Source organism: Myotis brandtii, unplaced genomic scaffold, assembly GCF_000412655.1.
Source record: "Myotis brandtii unplaced genomic scaffold, ASM41265v1 scaffold686, whole genome shotgun sequence".
Taxonomy (NCBI): domain Eukaryota; kingdom Metazoa; phylum Chordata; class Mammalia; order Chiroptera; family Vespertilionidae; genus Myotis; species Myotis brandtii.
In genome coordinates, this window is record NW_005370683.1 from 1,179,188 (window position 1) to 1,201,634 (window position 22,447).

Genomic DNA, 22,447 nt, shown 5'->3' on the forward strand with positions numbered 1-22,447 from the left:
GGGCGGGGGGGGAACCAGGTGGAGGGGAGCTACAGGGAGAAAAAAGAGGAACATCTGTAATAATCTGAATAAAGATTTTTTAAAAATTATTAATACATAGTGACTATTCAAAGTCATCATTTCCAGCAGACACACCAAAACTCTTAATTGATTTACTAATAAGAGATCCATACATTAAATCACCTTACTCAACTGTCTAGGTATACATTTCAGAAATAGTTTACAATGGACAGTATTTTGGGAATTTGCAGTTTTAAAAAACAGATGCTCTTAACCATAAAATAGACAGTTTTTATGGTTTAGATGTATTTGATTATACCTGTTTTAAATTTTCTTCTAGCTAAAATCAATGCAGCACAATCTATGGTAGTAGTACTCCAACTTCATTGATCACTAGAATCATTTATGTAGCGTTTTTATTTTTTTTTAAATAAAGATTTCCTCACCTCACCAACCCCAGACGACTACAGAGTTGGGAGATGAGCCTGTCTTTCAAAATCCTTCAGGTGATCCTGATGTTCACCATGTATTTATAAAACTGCAGTTCTATAGGCCACAATTTTGAGCCAATCCAAAATCATTTCTTAAAGAAAATCTTGGCCTTGCTGGCCATTATCTAGCTCACTTCCCAGTGGCACTTTCCATTTTTAACCTAAAACTAGTAGCTAATGCTAATCAATACTCACCAGTAGTTCAGAGAAAAAAAAATCAGGATTAACTAAGAAAAAATATCTGTAGATACTATAAACCGATCCCAAGATTAAATCAGAACATCAATGGGTTGCATAACAGATGCATCTAGAATGATTTTTAATGAATTGGTTTGCATGATGCCCAAAAGTAGCTTGTAGTGAAGCTGGCTGAATTAAGAAATCTGCTGATGTGTTTTCCCGACAGGGGCTGTTGACGGTACTGTTTACCACTCTGGACAACAAGAGACATTTCTCTCTTGTCTCTGGAACTGCAATAATTGTGCTTCTCAATAACTGATTTGTGTTTGTTTACTGGCACTATAAATCTATAGTTCCCTTATGTCCCGCTCTATGTAGGCAGTCAGAGAGGCCCACCTCTATCGAGTGTTTTAGACTTCCTGGTATGTATTCCATGGATTAAAGTCCCTCCTGATGCCACAATTGTCTCCAAATTCACCTATTTTAAATACATTTACTTTGTTCTATCTTTGAGCAAAGTGAATAAAATGGACAGAGACAAAATTTCTTTAAGTAATATATACTTGCTTCTGGAACATTCACTGTATTATTGCATAACTACTGGTAAGTAGTTACTAGGCTCGCACAGAATTCAGAGCAGTAAGTTATATACTCTGTAGTTTCCACCAATGTTGTTAGTCCCTGTCAATACATGGCAATGATGAAAAGTTTCTTATGACTGTATGAGTTTCATGAAATAATAAACATGAGTTAGTAGACAAAGTACTGTAGTCTGTACAATTAAATCAGCGCCTAAACTGCTAAAAATTTCCATCTGACAGCTAATCAATTTAATAGCACAGCCCACCCTAAAATGGCTTTCATCTAACTTGGAAAGAGGAAACACCCGCAGCAAATGTTAGATATTCCATTTAGTTCTTTTATTATTAAACTTTTTAAAAATCAGACAACAGTCATTGATGGTTTGGATTTCTTTTTCTGCTTTGGTCTGGCTGTAAACAAGAATTCAGTTGCTGTCTTTAGCCAGAGATATTTACTCAGCCATCGAGCCCGCAGATGGGAGTGTGGAAATCTTGTCCTTGACTTTAGGCAGCACATATTTGTTATGAAGCTCATCGATTTTACTCAATAGGAACTTCAGAGATGTCCCCAGACCTTTATAAAGGTTGATTAAAAATAAACACCACACCCTAGCCGGTTTTGCTCAGTGGATAGAGCGTTGGCCCTCAGGCCGAAGGGTCACAGGTTCAATTCTGGTTGCAGGCTAAATCCCTGGCCCTGGTCGGGGTGGGTGCAGGAGGCAACCAATCGATTCATTTCTCTCACATCAATGCTTCTCTTCTCTCTCTCTCTCTGTTCCACTCCCTCCCTTCCACTCTCTCTAAATATCCTTGGGTGAAGATTAACAAAAAAAATAAAATACAATAAATAAACACCACAACAATGAAAAGTAACAGATAATGACAGAGGGAAAAGATTGAAGAACTATAAAAAGACAGACTCGATGAATTGTTGGAAAGAACCTTAAAAGATCTGTCTAATGGGTGCTCACAGTGACTTAGCACTGTTACAACTACTTACAGTCCATTATATCAGTGGTTCTCAACCTTCTGGCCCTTTAAATACAGTTCCTCATGTTGTGACCCAACCATAAAATTATTTGTGTTGCTACTTCATAACTGCAATTTTTTCTACTGTTATGAATCATAATGTAAATATCTGATATGCAGGATGGTCTTAGGCGATCCCTGTGAAAGGGTCGTTCGACCGCCAAAGGGGTTGTGACCCACAGGTTGAGAACTGCTGCATTAGATACTTTACATAAACCGATTATTTTATCTAATCCTCAGAACATCCCTTTAAAGGACAAATAATTATGCCCATTTGCAGAGAAGGACTTGACCTCAAGTCTCACAATTGAGTAGGTAAAGTGGAAGAACTAGAATTCGCAGCAGACAATGAGATCCAGAACCCGCTTTCGAAAGCACTAGACTCCACTGACTGACCACCACAGATGAGGGCAGGCTCTGCAACCAGTGGGTTTAAATTCCAGCCTTGCCTTATACCAGCTGGTTAAGTCTGGACACTTAACCTTTCTGGGTCTCCAGTTCCTCATCTATATAATAGAAAGAATAAAAGTAACTCTTCCATAGAAGTTGGGAAAATTCAATGAGTTAATAGAATAAAGCACTTAACACGTGCCTCGCATACAGAAAGCAGTTAATAATATCAGTAGTATGTCAGTCTGACCTGTGTTAAGTGCTGGGATTATCAAAATAATGCATAAATAAAATGAGGTCCCTTCCCTAAAGGATGCAACACAGAAAGCCTACTCAAAAAAACATGCAGCCAAATAAAAACTTTCAAAGTAACATGGTAAGGGTCACAGCACAGCTACACACTGCATCCTATCTTTCGATGCTGACATTGCTGCACGCTGACAATTAGGTGATAGCGAGGAAAGGCTGGGCAGACAACTCTGCAGAAAAGAGCATGAGCTTACAAAAATATAAAATGGCATGGGTTTCTCAAAGGCTGCACAGAAAGTGTGAGGCAAAATATGTGTAGAAATGAACTGGGAGAGGCATACAGGGCACAGATCATAGAAGTAGCATCCATTTAGCAGTGAGCATCCACTGAATCCCTGACCTGAGCTGGCCACTGTGTTAAGAACTGGGGACAGAGTGCTCTAACAGGAGAAGGACATGCCCTCTGTCCTGAGGATTTGCTGAGAAAAATGTGTTTGAGCAAGTAATTACATTTTGAGTGTGATGGGTCATACCAAAGGGGAAGTGTGGGGGACATGAATGACAAAGGGACAGGAGGAGGAATCAGAAACGCCTTGGATGTGGCTATATTTAAGCCAAGATCAGGGGAATGAGGAAGCTAAGCTAGGTGGGAGTGTGGAAGGTGAGATATATTTAGACAATCAGACCAGCTTAGACAAAAGCCTTAAGGCAGGAAGAAACGCATCCTGTGGAGGGAGATGATTTCTGGAGACGTGGGCAGAGACCAACCAGACAATTCACAATCGCAGAAGCTATATTAAGGGTTTGGTACTAAGAAGACTTCGAATAATGTAAAGGAGAAAAAGTCACAATCAGATTTATGTGTTAAAGCATCACTTTGGTTGGAGTAGGGAAAACTGATTGTAGGAGAGCAATGAGTAATGACAACACTAGAAATGGAGTAAAGAGGAGAGTTCCTAGAACTATGTATTTTGTACTTAGGCTAAAGATAATTTGGATGGAATGTGAAGGATGAGGACAGGAAGAATTCAAGGATGATGTTCAGATGTCCAAAGTAAACCACTAGTTTGATGGGTGCTTTTCATAAAGATAAGGGATACTGGAGTAGAAGCAAGTGTGGGTGGACCATAATAAGGTCAAGTTTTAGGTTGAGAAAGAGGTGCTTCGTGGAGTATACAGACAGCAAGCAGACCACTCTGTAAGTGTGCTGGGAATATAGATTACTTACATGCGAATGTTCCCAACCTCCCTCTCTTCTCCTACCCAATAAGGGCCTCTGCCAAAATAAGCAACCTCTCATTCATCCTTAGGAAAAATTTGGTCTTTGTCAGCCTAGTTCTTGAGCTGTTTTCATGCTAGACAAGAGAAAAAAAGATAAAGGAAACATGGGTCAAAGATCTTAGTTGTGGGAAGAAGTTCAACTGAAAAAAAAAAAGACTGGAGAGAATTATGTGAGACTCAGGGTCAGTATGGGAAACACTGGGAGCCTATTACAAAGGGATTGACTGAGGCTTGACTGGGGGATGTGAGAGAGAACAGATTTTAAGAAATATTGCTGAGTTGCACTCTACATGCTATTATAATCTTCAAGACACAAGAGTAGTATTATTTTTCAATTGCTTTGACTTGCTGGACTATACTTTTTAAAATGCAACTCCATACTGAGACTGGGCTAGGCAGGGTTTGGGAATTATACAAATATCTGGAGTTCAGAAGGTGGTTCTGTGTGGCTGGTGCACATAACAGGAACCACGGGAATGGAGGCGAGCTCCCAAAAAGACATGTGAGAAGAACGCCTAGAACTGAGTCCAGAAAAATGGCACTATTTAAGGAACTGCTGGAAAAAGAAACGGAGCAGGAGCAGCCAGAAAGCATCAACCATACCCTTGAATACCATGTTATTTCTGAAGTCTTTTCATGACACCATTTTGCATTATTACATAAGGTCATCCTATCAATAGGTAGGCGGAACAGATATTCATCATCCCCCCCTAGGAAAGTATAGAAACCCAGCCTTAGAGGCAGACAGGAAGAGATTTTCAGAAAGTCACATCACCGCAAATTAACGTCAAAGTGGGTCTCAGATCTAAGCTTCCTAATCTTTGCAATGTGCCACTCCAGGACTGAGTGTCAAGCCTCTGTTCAGAAGGTGACCCTTTGTAAAGTTCTCAGGAACTTGATCTTTTGGGCCCTATTTCCTTAGCTAGCACACATGAACTTCCAGGAGCAGGAAGGCCTGCGATGTGACTTACTGCCACCAGGTGTCATGCTAAAGAGCTCAGATGAATTACTCAGAAAACTGGGAACTAAATGTGATTAGTTGTATAATTTCGAGCGAGACAAATTTGAACCCATAAAGCTGCTTTATGAAAATGGAGAACTAAATAAGCAAATGCTGGTGATCAGGAAGAGTAGTAGACTCATGTTCACTAGGCTCACATCCATTCAATATACATATTTTACAGGCCCTGTTAACCTGCCTTGCTATCAATAAAACAAACCATGCAAACCTCAATTGATGGATTTCCAAACATGACCAGTTATGAAAAACCTTGGACATTAAGGCTATATCACCCCCAAAATCTATTTTAGAGAAACACATGGAATTCTCTCCCCAGACAAAACTCACAAAGTTCACTGTTCTAATGAAGAACAGTTTATATGAGATTCCACAAAATTAAGAATTATGTGCTTTATAAATGGAAGTAATTGGTGATAGTTAAAGTTTAGCAGATTCTATGAAGAGGTTTTGTTTTCTTCCCTATTCCACTGAAGGGGTTCAGAACAGGCCTCCCCAAGATGAGCACTTTGGCATGTGAATTATTTTGACCTGGAGGCAACCGAGACCCTGAGGGCTCAAGAGAAACTTTTATCACTTTCTCCCTTTAAAGAATTTAAATTAAGGGCTTTAAAATTAATCTCTCTATATATAAAAAGCCAGGGTCGTAACATCCAAAACGACCGAAGGCTCGACCGAAAGCCAGGCTGCGCGCACAGAAGGCAAGTGGGCTGAACTGCTGACCTCTGTGGGGGGGGGGGGGGGGAGAAAGAGAGAGAGAGGGGCAGGGCTGATCAGCAGCAGCTGCAGCTGCTGCTGATCAGCCCTGCCCCTCTCTCTCTCTTTCTCCCCCCCCCCCCCCCCCCCCCCCCCCCCCCCCCCCCCCCCCCCCCCCCCCCCCCCCCCCCCCCCCCCCCCCCCCCCCCCCCCCCCCCCCCCCCCCCCCCACAGAGGTCAGCAGTTCAGCCCGCTCACCAGCAGCCCGGGTCAGCTGCTGATCAGCACCCCCTCTATGATCAGGCCTGGAGATAGGCCTGGAGATGCTGACTGGCATAGAAACCGACCAATCAGAACCAAATCTGGGTGAATTGCGAGGAGCCAATGGCTGCTTAGGAGGCAGGGCTTTTGACACTGACTGGCATAGAAACCGACCAATCAGAACCAAATCTGGGTGAATTGCGAGGAGCTAATGGCTGCCTAGGAGGCACAGCTTTTGACACTGATTGGCATAGAAACTGACCAATCAGAACCAATCTTGGTGAATTGCGAGAGGCCAATGGCTGCCTAGGAGGCGGAGCTTTTGACACTAACTGGCATAGAAACCAACCAATCAAAACCTACTCTGGATGAACTGCGAAGGCAGGAACTAAGGTGGCGGCTGAGGAGGGGTTTTAAGGGCAACAGCTGTTTGGTGTAAGGTGTAAGAAAGTGATTCAATTTTTTAATGACTGGTTTAGCAGTATAGTACATATGGCTATCAGTCCAGATATAGGGATTATGTGTTTTTGTCTGCCAAGAGCATCTCCTCCTGCTGAAAAAGGCTTTTCCCCTCCATTTAAGTAATCCTATCCTATATAATCTACCTATACTACTAAAAGGGTAATATACTAATTAGACTGGGTCGACCGGCCATCTTCCGGATGTCCGACTTTCTTCTGTACAAAGCCATGGTGGTGGGGGCCGGGGCAGAGGCCATTAGGGGCGATCAGGCTGGCAGGGGAGGGCAGTTGGGCGCAAGATCAGGCCTGCAGGGAAGGGCAATTGGGGGCAAGATCAGGCCGGCAGAAGAGGGCAGTTGGGGGCAAGATCAGGCTGGCAGGGGAGGGCAGTTAGAGGCAAGTAGGCCGGCAGGGGAGAGCTGTTAGGGGCAAGTAGGCTGGCAGGGGAGAGCTGTTAGGGGCGAGATCAGGCCAGCTGGGGAGAGCAGTTAGGGGCGATCAGGCAGGCAGAGAGGTTAGGGGCGATCAGGCAAGCAGAGGGCAAGATAGGGGCAATCAGGCTGGCAGGCAGAGGGGTTGGGGTGATCAGGCAGGCGAATGGTTAGGAGCCAGTCATCCCAGATTGCAAGAGGGATGTCCGACTGCCGGTTTAGGCCCGATCCCACAGAGATTGGGCTTAAACTGAAAGTCGGACATTTCCCAAGGGATCCCAGATTGGAGAGGGTGCAGGCCGGGCTGAGGAACCCCTCTCCGTGCACGAATTTCGTGCACCGGGCCTCTAGTGAGATATAACCAGAAACAACTTTTTATGACTTAATAGGGCACGGTACTGAACATCTGCTCTTATCTTTCAAATGACCTTCCTCCCCTCTGAAGCCCAAGGCATTTTACCTCATCCTTAGCTCAGAATGTCATATATCCTTCATTTTAACTTTATGTATCTGAACCTCTCTTGTATGTGTGGTGTTTGACTCTCTCATGTATGTGGGGTTCCCCTACATGGTATGTATGTAATTAAATTTGGTTATTTCCTCTTGTTAGTCATCTTATGATGAATTACCTTCTGGGTAAAAGAACCTAGAAGGGTAGAAACACACACACACCAACAATCACTAATCAAATAAAATAAATGTCTGATAAAGAACAAATTCTTTTTTAAAAAAAATTTTATTGATTTCAGAGAAGAAGGGAGAGGGAGAGAGATAGAAACATCAATGATGAGAAAGAATCACTGATTGGCTGCCTCCTGCATGGCCCACCCTGGGGGTCGAGCCCACAACCTGGGCCCACAACCTGGGAAATCAAATTGTGACCTCCTGGTTCATAGGTCTGCGCTCAACCACTGAGACATACTGGCTGGGCAAGGACAAATTCTTAATCATTGTACTAAACTCATGAATAGTGTGGTGCAGGCCTATGATGAGGGAAGGGGGCAGGCTAGAAGGGGTCAATGGGTTTTATTTTTTTTTCCATTTTTAAAAAATGCATTGTATAACTTGCAACGATCAAGATAAATTTTTAAAAATAAAAAAATGCCAAAAAAATTGAAATTAACATAAGGAAAGTAGTGGTCCAAGTTCCTGTTAAAGGCATATTAGAATAAACAGAACCACAAAAAAACACTGTGTTGGTACTGCTTCTGAATACTGTTTAAAACTGTATATAAGAAAAGTTTGTTTCTTACAGAATCAAAAGGTCTACATAAGGAAAACTCATTATCATGCTTCGCAAGGAGTTTTACCAGAAAATTGCACCTCAGACAACGCAGTGAAACTGGATTCACGCACTTTCATACTGCCAAGCTGATTCACCATAAACAGCACAAAACACTTCTGAGTGCAGAAGCTGGCTTACAAAAGCTGCTGGAAGCCCTTTTAAAGCCCTGAGTCACAAATATAAATAATTTCATAACCAAACAACATTAGAAAATTCTGTGAAGGGTAAAGACCATGAATCACAGCAGCATCTCAGCAGGATAAGCCAGATAGCAACTAATTAGCTTCTCAGAAGCACATGAAGCTACCTTTTTATAATAATGCTGCTTGAACAAGAAAGATTATGATGTCCTCATTCATTTGGTAAATTATTACTCTATGAACTCTAAAGGAAGGGTTATAATAAAGAGAGAATCTGCCTAAACAAACAGTATCCCCTCACAGCATTTGTTTTGGCTTTGCTGTCCTGCCCAGGATGGGGATGTCTGCTAATGTCAAGTACCTACAGTTACCAGGTTGTTAATACTCTAAAATTCAGTTTTGTTTTTTTCTAACCGTAAGGTCTAAGGCACGCACAAAAATACTGCCTAACAGCTTCAAAGAGCAATAAGTCCCAAAGTGATGAAAATATGTACAACACAAAATGCCTACAACAGAAGACCCAGGGTATACCCATGGGAATAACTAGCAGAGGTAACATTCTATGGTGTTTAAAACCTCTTAACAGAGCATTATGAACACATCATCAGAACTTCAATTCAGGGCAGCTCATGTCCTTTTTTACTAGTAACTTCTCAGTAGAGACTATCTCATTGTTCTCCTAGCAGGACCACAAGCTCATTCTTGATCATATCTCTCACATCTTCTGAAATACAACTTCCCTAAGTGTCAAGCACAGATCTTGTTGAATAGAAGAAAAATGGGATACATACACAAAACTGTATCCTTTTAAATTATTGTTAGTTGACTGGTTTTTATACTAAAAACATTAATCATTAAGGAAATTTTGGAAACTACAGTTAAGAAATAAGATAAATAAAAATCACACTACCCATAGACAACCACTATTAAAATTTGGTTATAACTTGCAATAGTTTTTCCATAAGCTTGTAACTTTAACTTACTATATTGTGAATATTTACCTTCTCTTTAAACAGTCTTTTCCGAAAAGGGGTCTCAAACTTCTTCCATAAACTAGGCAGGTACCATAAATACGGATGCCCGGTGAGTATAAGATACAAGGTATTAAGCTGATTACATAATAATTTAGGTACAGCAGGCTCTGCAGATCAAGGAAAGTGGCCAAACTAGACATATCCCTACGTAGCCATGTACAACAACCTGCACACTTGTAGGTCTGGCACCCTTGTAATACCAGATCATTTTAAGTAGCAATATAATATTCCAGTATTCAAATGAAGAGAAGTGGTCCTAAAACAGAGAGATGAAGAAGGCAGGAAAAGGCAGGAAATAATTTCTTGATGGGGAGAGATAGCAAGTGAAGATATTAACAGATATGTAAGAGAGCTCTTTAAACAGCATTTAGAGGTAATACAGAAAAAATAGCTGTATGAAATGCCTCAATAGTAGAAGCAGTATGTTTTAAACCTGACAAATGGAATGCAGAACGTATAAAAAGAAATCAATGCATTTGTCTCAAGGCAGTGAATTTAGCAAATAGGCACATAAGGGTACTCTGTCATATTTAGCTCTATGTGCCATCTAATCTAGAGGTAAATGTTTAAGGACAACAAACAACGTAGACCTAAATAGGAGCTAAAAGGCTGTGAATCATCTGAATACAGATTATAATTGAATAGGTATAGATAAAATATACAAGAAATGTGTATATTTTATAATAAAATAAGCCCAGGGCTAAAATGTGGTTGTAGAAATTTTCATGCCATAGATATAAAGGGTTCAGAATTAAAATAGAAGAAACTATTAAAGGAAATATTAACATAGCAAAATAATACATGAACACACACACACACACCCAAAAAATTTTAAGCTGTTCAATATAAGGTCTAGTAGTCCTGCCTTAAAAGCAGGAACAGAGAGCCACAGAAGGGAATTGGCTGAAATAAAAAGATGACAGAATGAAACTGAACTGGGAAATGGGTAGGGTAAGAAAAGATTGCAAGATCACTAAAAATGTAATAGCAGAATATGTAAGTAATTAGAGAAATACCATATTGGAGGCATAAAAAACAACAAAAAGCTGGATAAAGTTTGAGAAAGTGTGGAACATCAATTTCAGAAGCAAAGAAAATTAAAATGATAAAATATATTGCTGGAAAAGAAACCATGACAAAAGCAATAAATGAGCTCATGGGATAGGTAGTAACAGCTAGACATATGCTGGGAATTTTCCTGATTTGCACAGTTAACAAAAATGATGTTTTTTTGTGGGTGATTTTTTATGGATAGGGCAGAAAGAAAAACCCAGCTTACTTATAATGTAATAATAACCAGGCAATATGAAATGCCATAGAGCAACAACTGCAGATCAATTAGGGGAAAAATATTATGATCCAAGTATTTTATATCCTGCCAAGCTACACAACTTCATAACCAAACAGCATTAGAAAATCCTGTTGCCATGGGTATGTATCAGAAAATAAACAACTCATTTACTATCCTATATAATAAAAGGCTAATATGCAAATTGTCCCCTCGGGAGTTCGACCGACCGGGAGTTCAACTGCTCACTATGACGTTTGCTGACCACCAGGGAGTGGCGCTGAACAAAGGAAGGCCCCGGCCAGCAGCCAGGGGAAGGAAGGCCCCAATTGGCCCTGATTGCCGGCCAGGCCTAGAAACCATACCCGCACACAAATTTCATGCACCAGGCCTCTAGCTTTTGAAATAACCTCTAAGCCAATCCCAAGATTAACAACGAAAACTTTAAGGACAGGGAAGTTTCCATATAAACCACTCAGAGAATCTGCCCCTCACTTAGTGCGGACTACAGAAATCTAGCTGAATAAGAGAGCCACTGAGTGTTCTTGCAACCATTCTCCCCAGGGCTCCTCTCTTTTCCCGTTTCTAAGTAACACACTTCTGGAACTACACAGAATCTCTTGGTTGGTCTGATAACCACTTCAAAACATGCACTGGTCTTTTTCTTTTCCAGCACTTGGTAACAATGGCTACATATTTTACTTGGTTAGAACGTTATGCTTGAATAATTTTTTTAAAGTTTTCCACTTATTTTTTTAATATTCAAAGAGGCAGAGAATCACAGAGCAACACAATGTCCATCTTGATAACCAGAGATCTCTATTAATAATTTCCTGTGTCTCTAAAAAGTAGACAAAATGATCTTGAGTGTTTTAAAGGGGTGAGACTCATATAAGCCACCTACCAACAGATTATTATCTTTACCAAACTTTTCTATTATCTTTCCATCTACAGCATATATCCCTATGCTGCCTACATTTAAAAATCCATATAAGCCCTAACTGGTTTGGCTCAATGAATAGAGAGTCGGCCTGCGGAATCAGGGGTCCCAGGTTCAATTCTGGTCAAGGGCATGTACCTTGGTTGCGGGCACATACCCAGTGGGGAGTGTGCAGGAGGCAGCTGATCGATGTTTCTCTCTCATCGATATTTCTAACTCTCTATCCCACTCCCTTCCTCTCTGTAAAGAATCAATGAAATATATTTTTTTTAAATCCATAAGTAGTAAAATCACTACCAAGTAAAGATGAAGGGGAAAAAGGCACATTTTTTTAAAGATCTGCAATGATACACAACATACTTTCCTGCAGTGTTCTCTAATAGTACATGGTAATCGTAGAACTCTATAATAAAATTTTAAATGTTTGGTGAGGAACACAGCCAAGTTAACTTTCATTTCCTTTTATTTTATTACCATAAAGTATGGAATTATTTTCTACATGTATACAATTTGCACTTATTTTCCAAGACAGAAAATGAAAACATTTAAGAGCTATGGTAAGAATGAGAAAGAGCCACACTAAAATGAAACACAGTCTGCTTTTAGGAGCCCTAGTGTGGTATCATCAGGCTGTAAGAAAGCGAGGTCTCCTGCCCAGCCTGGCATGGCTCAGTGATTGAGCATCGATCTATGAACCAAGAGGTCAAGGTTCAATTCCTGGTCAGGGCACATGCCCTGTTGCTGGCTGTATCCTCAGTTTGGGGCATGTGAGGGGCAACAGATCGATGATTCTCTCTCATCATTGATGTTTCTATCTCTTTCTCCCCCTCCTTTCTTCTCTCTGAAATCAATTTTTTTTAAAAAAGCTAGTTCTGTCCAATGATAAAGGGAATGCAGAGAGGGGAAAATCTTTAGGTTCTCTTTAGTATCCAATCAAAATCATTTTAATAGACAAAATTTCACATTTGGTTCTTCAGAAGCACAGGAATGTATACATGATTCAAAGGTTTAGTTGATTCTTTGAAATGGCAAGCATCATTCATGCTGAAACATTTATCAACATTTTACAACACTGTTTCTTTTTCTAAGTTTTAAAAAGAGTGTAGGAATCCTTAACATGTATGAATGGTGATGAGCAAGATGCTGATAAATATGGATCACTAACACTATTAGAAATACCAGCTGTACCGGTTAATAATGTTGATTTTGTAATCAAAGAAAACACGATAACTTCAAGAGAAACATCAAAAGTGCTTTATTCAAAGTAATGTCCATGGCTAACTACACATTCCCCCCATCTTTCAGGTAATTTGTGAATACCGTCCCAATAGAACTTTTCCTGTTTTGAGGCAAACCATTCAGAGACCCAATTTTTCACTTCTTCGCATGTTTTGAAGTGCTGCTCAGAAAGTGCATGTGCCATCAATCAGAACAAGTGGTAATCTGAAGGGGTAAGGTCTGGTGAATACAGCGGGTGGGTTCATACTTCCCAGGTAAGATCTTTTAACGTGTCTTTTACTGGTTTTAAAATGTGATGGTGCGTTATCATGAAGTAAAATTACTTTGCTGTGTCTTCTGGCACATTCTGGTCATTTTACAGTCAAAGCGTGGTTCAAATTGATTATTTGTTGTCGGTAGTGATCAGTATTAATGGTTTCACCTGGTTTTAGAAGCTCATAACACACCACACCTTCCTAATCCCACCAAATGCAGAGCATTTTCTTCTTTCCAAAGCGATCTGGCCTTGCAGTCGATGTTGATGGTTGACCTGGATCAACCCATGATTTGGGGATTCTCAAAATAAATCCACTTTTCATCGACAGTCACAATTTGATGCAAAAAAGACCTTCTTTCGTGCCATTGAAGCAACATTTTACTGATGACTTTTCGGTTTTCCATTTGTCTTTCGTTCAGTTGATGTGGCACCCATTTTCCTTCCTTTAAAATCTTTCCCATTGCTTGTAAACAATCAGAAATTGTTTGCTGAGCAATGTTTAATCTTTCTGCAAGTTGTGTTTGACACGCATCTTCATCCAATAATGCTTGTAATTGTTGGTCTTCAAACTTTTTCGGTTGACCTGGACGTTCTTCGTCTTTCACATGGAAATCATCACTTTTAAAGCGTTTAAACCAGCATTCACAAGTATCTTGAGATGGAGCATGTTCACCATAAGCTTCCCGAAGCATATGATAACTTCCAGCAGCACTTTTCTTCAAAACAAAGTAATGAATTAAAACTTCCCGCAAATGCTCTTTTTGCCATGAAATTCAACATTTTTAAGCGTAAAAATATCTATGATGTTAACACCTTCAGAAAATTTGACATATGAAGTTTTGAAGCTTGCTGTCAATACAACAAAATAGCATACATATCAAATCGCATATATATCAACATATGTGTAACTCCATCTATTAAAAAAAATCCACATTATTAACCAGTACACCTGGTAGACTCCAAGTGATGTGACAAATAATGAACAAGCCTGGAAAAAGGACAGTATCATCTCTCTTAAGCTGGCTTTTGGAAGAGGTGATTTAAAATGAACTTTCATTTATAACCCCAAGACTTATAAACATCCTTTCACTCTAATTGTAGATCTAGTGGCAGCTCTGACTCAATCAACAGAACCAAGCTCTGGCACAAATGAGCTGGCATTAATGCTGGCATTATCTTCCTCTGTTCCAGCAACTTTGAGACACTGACAGAGCCAGAATAGATGTAGTGATATCCAACTACTTGACAAATGATGAGGTACAGTGATTCATCTAAAAATAAATAGATGACAGAAAAATGATAGGTAATAGGTATATAACTAAAGATTATTTATAGTTTTTGTTTTCAAAGGACTAATTTTAATCTAAAGAAAACTCCTAAATGGGTAGTTGTACATGCAAAAAATTTAAAAATTCCTTTTGTACAATTGTCTGGACAATTTGAAAAGAAACCCCCAATACCTGAGGTTCCTTTCTTCAGATATGTTCCAAGTTTAATGTTATGAGAGGTGATCACACATGAGAAAAGAAAGCGAAATTCCCATATATATCTAGTTTCTCTGAAAATAAAAAAGTAGGAAGCAAGAAATATCCACAGTATTGTGACCATCTTCTAACTGCTGTTAGAATTTTTCTGTTAAATGACAGCTGCCTTCTCATCAGCCACATGGAACACAGAAGACAGTAAAATGGTATTTTCATTGGGTCGAAAGAAAATTAAGTATCAATAGGTTTTTGGTCCAACAGCAAAAAAATCTCTCTCAAGAAAAAGGGCAAAATTCCTAAATAAAGACATTCTAAAAGTATATTTCAGATGGAAAGTGAACCCAAATGTTTGACATAAGAAGAATAAAAATACAAGAAGGAATGAAGACCAGAGAAAGGGGTAAATATGTACGAAAATGTAAAAAACAAAACTATGAAAACCCAGTAGCAATATCTTGTGACACAGGAAAATCAAAATACATGACAACAATAGAATTATAGCTGGGAGGAGGGTAAAAGGAGTTAATGAGCTTTAAGTTGATTATTCTATTGGGATGGAGGATAAAGACATTGTACAACTTCAACTTTGTTATGTTAAATATGGACAAATGAAATCTCAATGGCAACTACTGAAAAATACATATAAACAAAATATAACTTCCAAACTAGTTGAAAGTTGCCTAAGAAAAAAATATGTATACAGGACAATTCAAAAAAGCAGAAATAAATTCAATTACAGCAGTCATCATAATATGCCCAAAAGGATCAAACGTACCAAATAGAAAAGAAGAGCAATTAGCCTAGATTTAAAGCAGTCAGTCTGAATTTAAAATGTGTACTTTATTTTTGTACAAATAATAACAACAAACACAAGTTAAAAGGATAGAAACAAGATTAAAAACAAAAGAGCAGATGCCGAAACCGGTTTGGCTCAGTGGATAGAGCATCGGCCTGCGGACTGAAGGGTCCCAGGTTCGATTCCGGTCAAGGGCATGTACCTGGGTTGCGGGCACATCCCCGGTGGGAGATGTGCAGGAGGTGGCTGATCGATATTTCTCTCTCATCGATGTTTCTAACTCTCTATCTCTCTCCTTTCCTCTCTGTAAAAATTCAATAAAATATATTTTTTTTAAAAGAGTAGAAAAATGAGAAAAAGTCTAAATAGAAGCTGAGGTAGCAATATTCATCCAGACAAAATAAACTTTAATGCAAAAATTATTGCTAAAGACCAACAGGGTAATCTGATAATTATTTTAATAGACAAATCCAAACCATAGTGGGTGATAGTAACATATCAGAATCAATAACTGACAGATTTCAGAAACAAAAGTTCAATAAAACATGTAGATGATTTGAACGACACAATTAAATTGGACCTGCATCCACTTTATGAACTCTACATTCAACAAGTAAAAATGACACATTATTGGTATAAGCACAGAAGAATCAATTATAAATACTATTTACTGGTCTAGAGAACAGTCCTCATCATATATCAAAGGGCCTATATAATATGGATCATGATTTCCAACCTCAAAGCAATTACACAGAAAACTGATTTTTTTTAAAGATAACCAAAACATATCAACCATATATGTTTGAGAATTAAGAAATACAATTTCAGCCCTGGCTGGTTTGCTCAAGTGGTTAAGCATCGGTCCCATGAACTGAAGGGTCTCAGGTTCGCTTCCCGGTCAAGGGCACGAACCTTGGTTGCAGGTTCAATCCCTGGCCCCCAGTTGGGATGCGTGCAAGGGGCAACCAATCGATGTGTCTCTCTCACATCAATATTTCTCTCTCTGTCTCTCTGTCTCTCTCTCCTCCCCTCCTCCCTTCCTTCCACTCTCTGTAAAAATCAATGGGAAAAATATTCTCAAGTGAGGATAAAGAAAAAGGAGAAATACAATTTCATTTCATATAATTCATTGGTCAAAGAAAAAGTCATATTGAGAATTTAATTTTTTGGTAAGGAATAAAAAATAAAAACTACATATTAATAATTCTGTGATTCACCCCCCCCCAAAAAAAAAAGGTTTAAATAATAACAGGCACTGGAGAAATAATTTATATTTATCCAAAGAATCTGGGGTAAAAGGAAGAAAATCAACTTTAAAAAGCAGAAGGAAATAAATACTAAAAAAATATTAATGAAATAGGAAAAAACATTTAAGAGTATTAAAAAAAAACAAAAGTTGGTTCTTTCACAATATTAAAGTTCACAAATACTGAAAAGACTGGTCAAGAAAAAGAAAGCCTGAATAACCAATATCAAAAGTGAAAAAACTTTATACAATCATCTACTGAGGGACATTTCGGGTGTTTCCATGTCTTGGCCACAGTGAATAATGCTGCAATGAACACAGAGATGCATATGTCTTTGCGAATAAATGTTTTCAATTTTTCTTTGGTTAGATATCCAGAAGAGGGTTGCTTACTCATATGGTAACTCTATTCTTAATTTTTTGAGGAACCTCCACACTGTTTTCCATAGTGGCTGTGATACATACACACACACACACACACACACACACACACACACACACACACACACACACACACACACACACACACACAATGGAATACTATTTAGCCTTAATAAAAGATGAAATACTGTCATTTGGGACAACATGGATGCACCTTGATATTATGCTAAGAAAAATACATCAGAAAAAGTCAAGACTATAGATTTCACTCATATGTGAGATATAAAACTGAAAGCAGCAAATGAACAAACAAGAGAAACAAACCAAAACAGGCACAGACAACAAACAGTATGATGGTTACCAGAAGGAAAGAGGAGTGGGCGGGTAGTGAAGGCTAGAGGGGTCAAGTTTATGGTGACAGAAGGAGATTTGACTTTGGGTTGTAGCACACAACGCAATATGCAGATGATGTATCATAGAATTGTCCACTTGAAACCTAAATAATTTTGTTAACCAATGGTACCTGAATAAATTATTTTTAAACAATGAAAAAACTACAACTAAAAAATAACTACAGAAATTTAGAAACGTAAAAAAGATAAGGGGGCCACAATGAACAACCTTATTCCTATAAAATGGACACATTCATAGAAAAAAACTTTATGCAGAAAGACTTATAAAACCTAAATAGTCCATCAAGAAAACTGGATCAATGGTCAAAAAAAAAATATTCCCATAAGGAAAATTTCAAGTCTCGAAGGCTTTATTTACTTAGTTCCAAAAAGCTTTTAAGAAGCAACTCCATTCTTACACAACTATTCTAAAATATTTGGGGGAAAAGGCAGTACTTACCAACTAATTTTGTGGACTAGAATAACCATTTTTTGCTGTGTTGGGATACAATTCTCCATGAATTGCTTGCCTTTTTGCATGTCTTACAATAGGCACTGACTGCTCTTCGGTTTCACAGAACCTTTTCAAGGATGTTTACTATAACAAACAGCCTGGTAAGATAGATATACCATCTCCTTTCAAAGCAAAGGATACTTTTGAATATAGCCTTAAAGACAGAAATGTTATCCCCTCCAGAGCAAAAGGCAGGCATGCTTACTGTCCATTACAAACTTGATTTCCTGAGGCTCAGTGATTCTCTCCTCCAACATAATCCACTGTGTGCTGATTCTCTTAACTCAATCATGTAAGAACAGGGGCTCAGGAAATAAGTGCAAAAAGCTGATTCTCTGGGTATTGCTGTAACCCAGGGATCTAAGGTCTTCTACCGGAATCCATAAAACTAGGGCAGGTTAATTTTCAGCTTACAAGCAGGATATAACTTCACAACCTTCACAGTTCTTGACATACTCAAACCTAAAAAGGCAGTGTAAGTCCCATACCACAAATGAGCGGATGAAAAAAGACAATCCTAAAAACATAACAAACAAAATATAGCAATCTACCACTGTATAAAAATTCATCATGATAACCCAAGAATACAAGATTAGCTTACCAATACAATATTGTTTAATGTAGTTACTTTATTAAATGCTTTTTTTAAAAAAATATCATATGCTTTTAACAACAGATATAGAAAACCTGCTAGATAAAATTCAACATTCATTCATGAGGTAAAACAAGAGCAAACTAAAAACCAATGGGCACTACATTAATTTGATAAAGGGAGATAAGGGGGAGATGTGGGGGACATCTGTAATATTGTCAACAATTTTTTAAAAAGTACTGCCATGGCTGGTTTCTCAGTGGTTAGAGCGCCGGCCTGCTCACCGAAGGATCACGGGTTTGATTCCTGGTCAAGGGCACGAACCTGGGTTACAGGTTCAATCCCCACCCTGGTAGGGGCACATGTGGGAGGCGACCAATCAATGTGTGTCTCTCACATCGATGTGTCTGTCTGTCCGTCTCTCTCTCTCCTTCCCTCCCTCTCTTCCACTCTCTCTAAAAAAGCAATGGAAAAAATATCCTCAGGTGAAGATTAACACACACAAAAAAAATTGTTTTAAGTACCAATCTGTTAGATTAAAAAAAAAAAACTTAAAGAGATTGTATGAACTTTCAAATTAATCTTGAGTAGGAAAAATTTTTCCTAAAATTTTTGAGAGTAACACTGCCATTAGAAAAATTATACCATTTGAAAGTTTAAATCATTTGTCCTGCTTTATTTACCTGTATGAGAACTTTGTAATGTAATAGGAAGATATCATTATATCTCATTTTTTAAATGACATTTACTAAAAAAGTTAATTAACAGTAGTAACATGAATATAACTACCATTTTTCCAGTATCTATTTTACAAGTTCTTTTACAGAGGTATTTCTTCATTCATTCCTCTGAACAACCTTTAATTTTATCCCAAGAAATAGGCTAAGTCCATGTCAGTAACTAAAAAATCTCCTCGTGAAGCCTTACAGATTGATTCTTCTACTATTTGTGACATTTCCATTCTAAAGCCAAAAGACAAACAGAGCTCAGTTCAAGGACTACTTTCCGGAACTTCCACAAACTACTTGCCCCAATATTTACTTGAAACCTCAATTTGTTTTCCCTTCGATAGACAGGAGAACAAGGAGGTATTCCTGCCAACAACCCCTTGACGCATAATGTCTACATCTAAATTAGTATAAAACTGAAAAAAAGCAGCCGCTGTGTCTATTCAGAACACACAGCAGCTGTGAAAAGGGTTTTTATTCTTTCACTTCCAAGTCACTCCATCAAAACCCTCTCACCGGGGCGCTTGCCAGCAACTTCACCCTAATTATACAATTGCCATGGCAATGAAGTGACAATGGCCACACACGTTCATTGGACTCCCAAGCCCGGGCTATTTAGAAGAGGAAGACTACTCCAACAAGAGAGACATAGAGGACAGACTAATTAAGGTGTGCAACTCCAGAAACATGAAGACTTCACTTTGCTGTACTCAGCTTCCCTCAGGAAAACAAGTTTGTCATGAACTATTAGTTTCCCTTTTGTTAAAACTAAAATATCAGTGCCTACACAACATATCAAATATTAGGTTATTTTTCTCTAGTGGACTCTGTATGAAAAAAAAGTCGTCATATCAATTATAAATATACTTTAAGGATCAATCAGTGCATTTTCACAATAGGAAGATCTTAAATTTTTAACATATAAGTTTCAAAAATGAATAATAAATGTGACTTAGATATATTTTAACATAAATAAAAATACCTAGCATGGAGTAATTATTTATTGATGAGAGGAAGAAGGAAAGAATAAAAATGACAATTTTTTAAAAAATCTAATGGACTCCCACGGTGCAAGGAATTTTTTTTTCATGATCAAGAGAATGTCAGTCCAAGTATCCCACAGCTTTCTGCCTTATTAAAATTACCAAAACAACAATCCATTAGAAGCCAGTTATGCCTCATAGTAATATCTCAGTATATTAAGTTTCCATCACAACAAATATGGCAAAATATTTAATCTAGACTACTAACATTCCATCAAGGATGCTATTTGAGGCTGTTATAAAATACTGAAGTGTTAGTGGTGAAAAGCAACAGGAGGAATAATGGTGAATCATTAGTCATATTACTAGAAATCCTTCCAGAATTGCACTCTGATGGTTAATTAAATCAAAACAAACTTCAATATAAAACTATTTCAAAGGAAAAGTAACTTTGTCTTAAAATGGAATACTATGTATTAAAATAAACACTTTAAAAACTAAACAGTGATATCACTATAAAATAACAAAACAAAATGATGCCCTATTTTTTTATTTATAAAATAATTCATTCAGCAAATATTGTATATGGTCTATATAGCTGATATCAGGAAGTTATAACACTCAACCTTGAAAAGCTTAAAATCTAGCTACCAAAAAATAAACAAGTGGATCACTAATACTTAAGTGAGATAAAGAAAAATGAAGGAAACTCTAGTCCAAGGTGGGTTTCATAAACAGGATTACCAATGTGAGAATAAATCACTGAGATTATACAATAATTATAAATTCCTGCACTGGTAGGGTCCCTAGCAGCTGCAAGACGGGTACTCCCTCCCTCCCCCCCCCCCCCTCCCCTGGCAGGCCCAGCCCCCTGGTTATACTCCCAGACTAACTTCCTTCTGGTCAAGGGGACAATTTGCATACTACGCTTTTATTGTACAGGATTATACAGGAGTCCCACTTCACCTGCAGTTTGATTTCCATGGTTTCAGTTACCTGCGGTCAACTGTAGTCAAAATATATTAAGTGGAAAATTCCAGAAATAAACAATAAACACCAATCAGAAAGAATATATGCGCCCCTATGTTCATAGCAGCACAATTTACAATAACTAACATTTGGAAACAGCTTAAGTGCCCATCAGCAGATGAGTGGATTAAAAAACTGTGGTACATCTACACAATGGAATACTACGCTGCTGTAAAAAGGAAGGAACTCCTACCATTTGCAACAGCATGGATGGACCTGAAGAGCATTATGCTAAGCGTAATAAGTCAGTCAGAGAAAGATAAATATCACAGGATCTCACTCATTTGTGGATTATAATGAACAACATAAACTGATGAACAAAAACAGATCCAGAGACAGAGAAGCATCTATTGGACTGTCAAATCTCGGAGGGAAGGCAGGGGAGGGTAGAGGGAATGGGGAGAGATCAACCAAAGGACTTGTATGCTTGCATATAAGCCTAACCAATGGACACAGACACTAGGGGGGTGAGGGCACGAGCAGGGGGATGGGAGGGAGCAATGGGGGCATAAGGACACATATGTAATACCTTAATCAATAAAGAAAAAATAAAAAGATTTAAAAAACAGTAAGTTTTAAATTGAGCGCCATTCTGAGTAACGTAATGAAGTCTCAGGCCATCCCACTCCATCTCACCTGGAACTTGAATTAACTCTTTTTGCCCAGTGTCTCCACACTGTATACACTCCCTGCCCATTAGCCACTTAGAAGCCATCTAGTTATCAAATAGAATGTCACAATATCACCTCACTTGTGTTCAAATTACCCTTACTTTACTTAATAATGCTATATTCACACAACTTTTAATACAGTATTACTGAAATAATTGTTAAAATTGTTATAATTATAACTGTTATAATTATCCTATTTTATTATTAGTTATAGCCATTAATCTCTTACTGTGCCTAATTTATAAATTAGGTATGTATGCATAGAAAAAAACATAATATATGTAGAGTTCATACTATCCACAATTTCAGGCATCCGCTGGAGGTCTTGGAACATATCACCCCTGGACAAGGGGCACTACTGTAGAGCATTCTGGTATTTTA

General features: G+C 38.4%; 1 protein-coding gene across 1 annotated transcript in view; it reads right to left on the reverse strand.

Moving 5' to 3' along the window:
* SLC2A13 (solute carrier family 2 (facilitated glucose transporter), member 13) overlaps positions 1–4,154 on the reverse strand; it is a 265,771-nt gene extending 261,617 nt beyond the window's left edge. Inside the window, exon 1 of the mRNA XM_014529572.1 lies at positions 4,149–4,154. The gene's annotated coding sequence lies outside the window, so the exon portion shown is untranslated. The remainder of the gene's footprint in view (positions 1–4,148) is intronic.
* Positions 4,155–22,447: the final 18,293 nt, after the last annotated feature.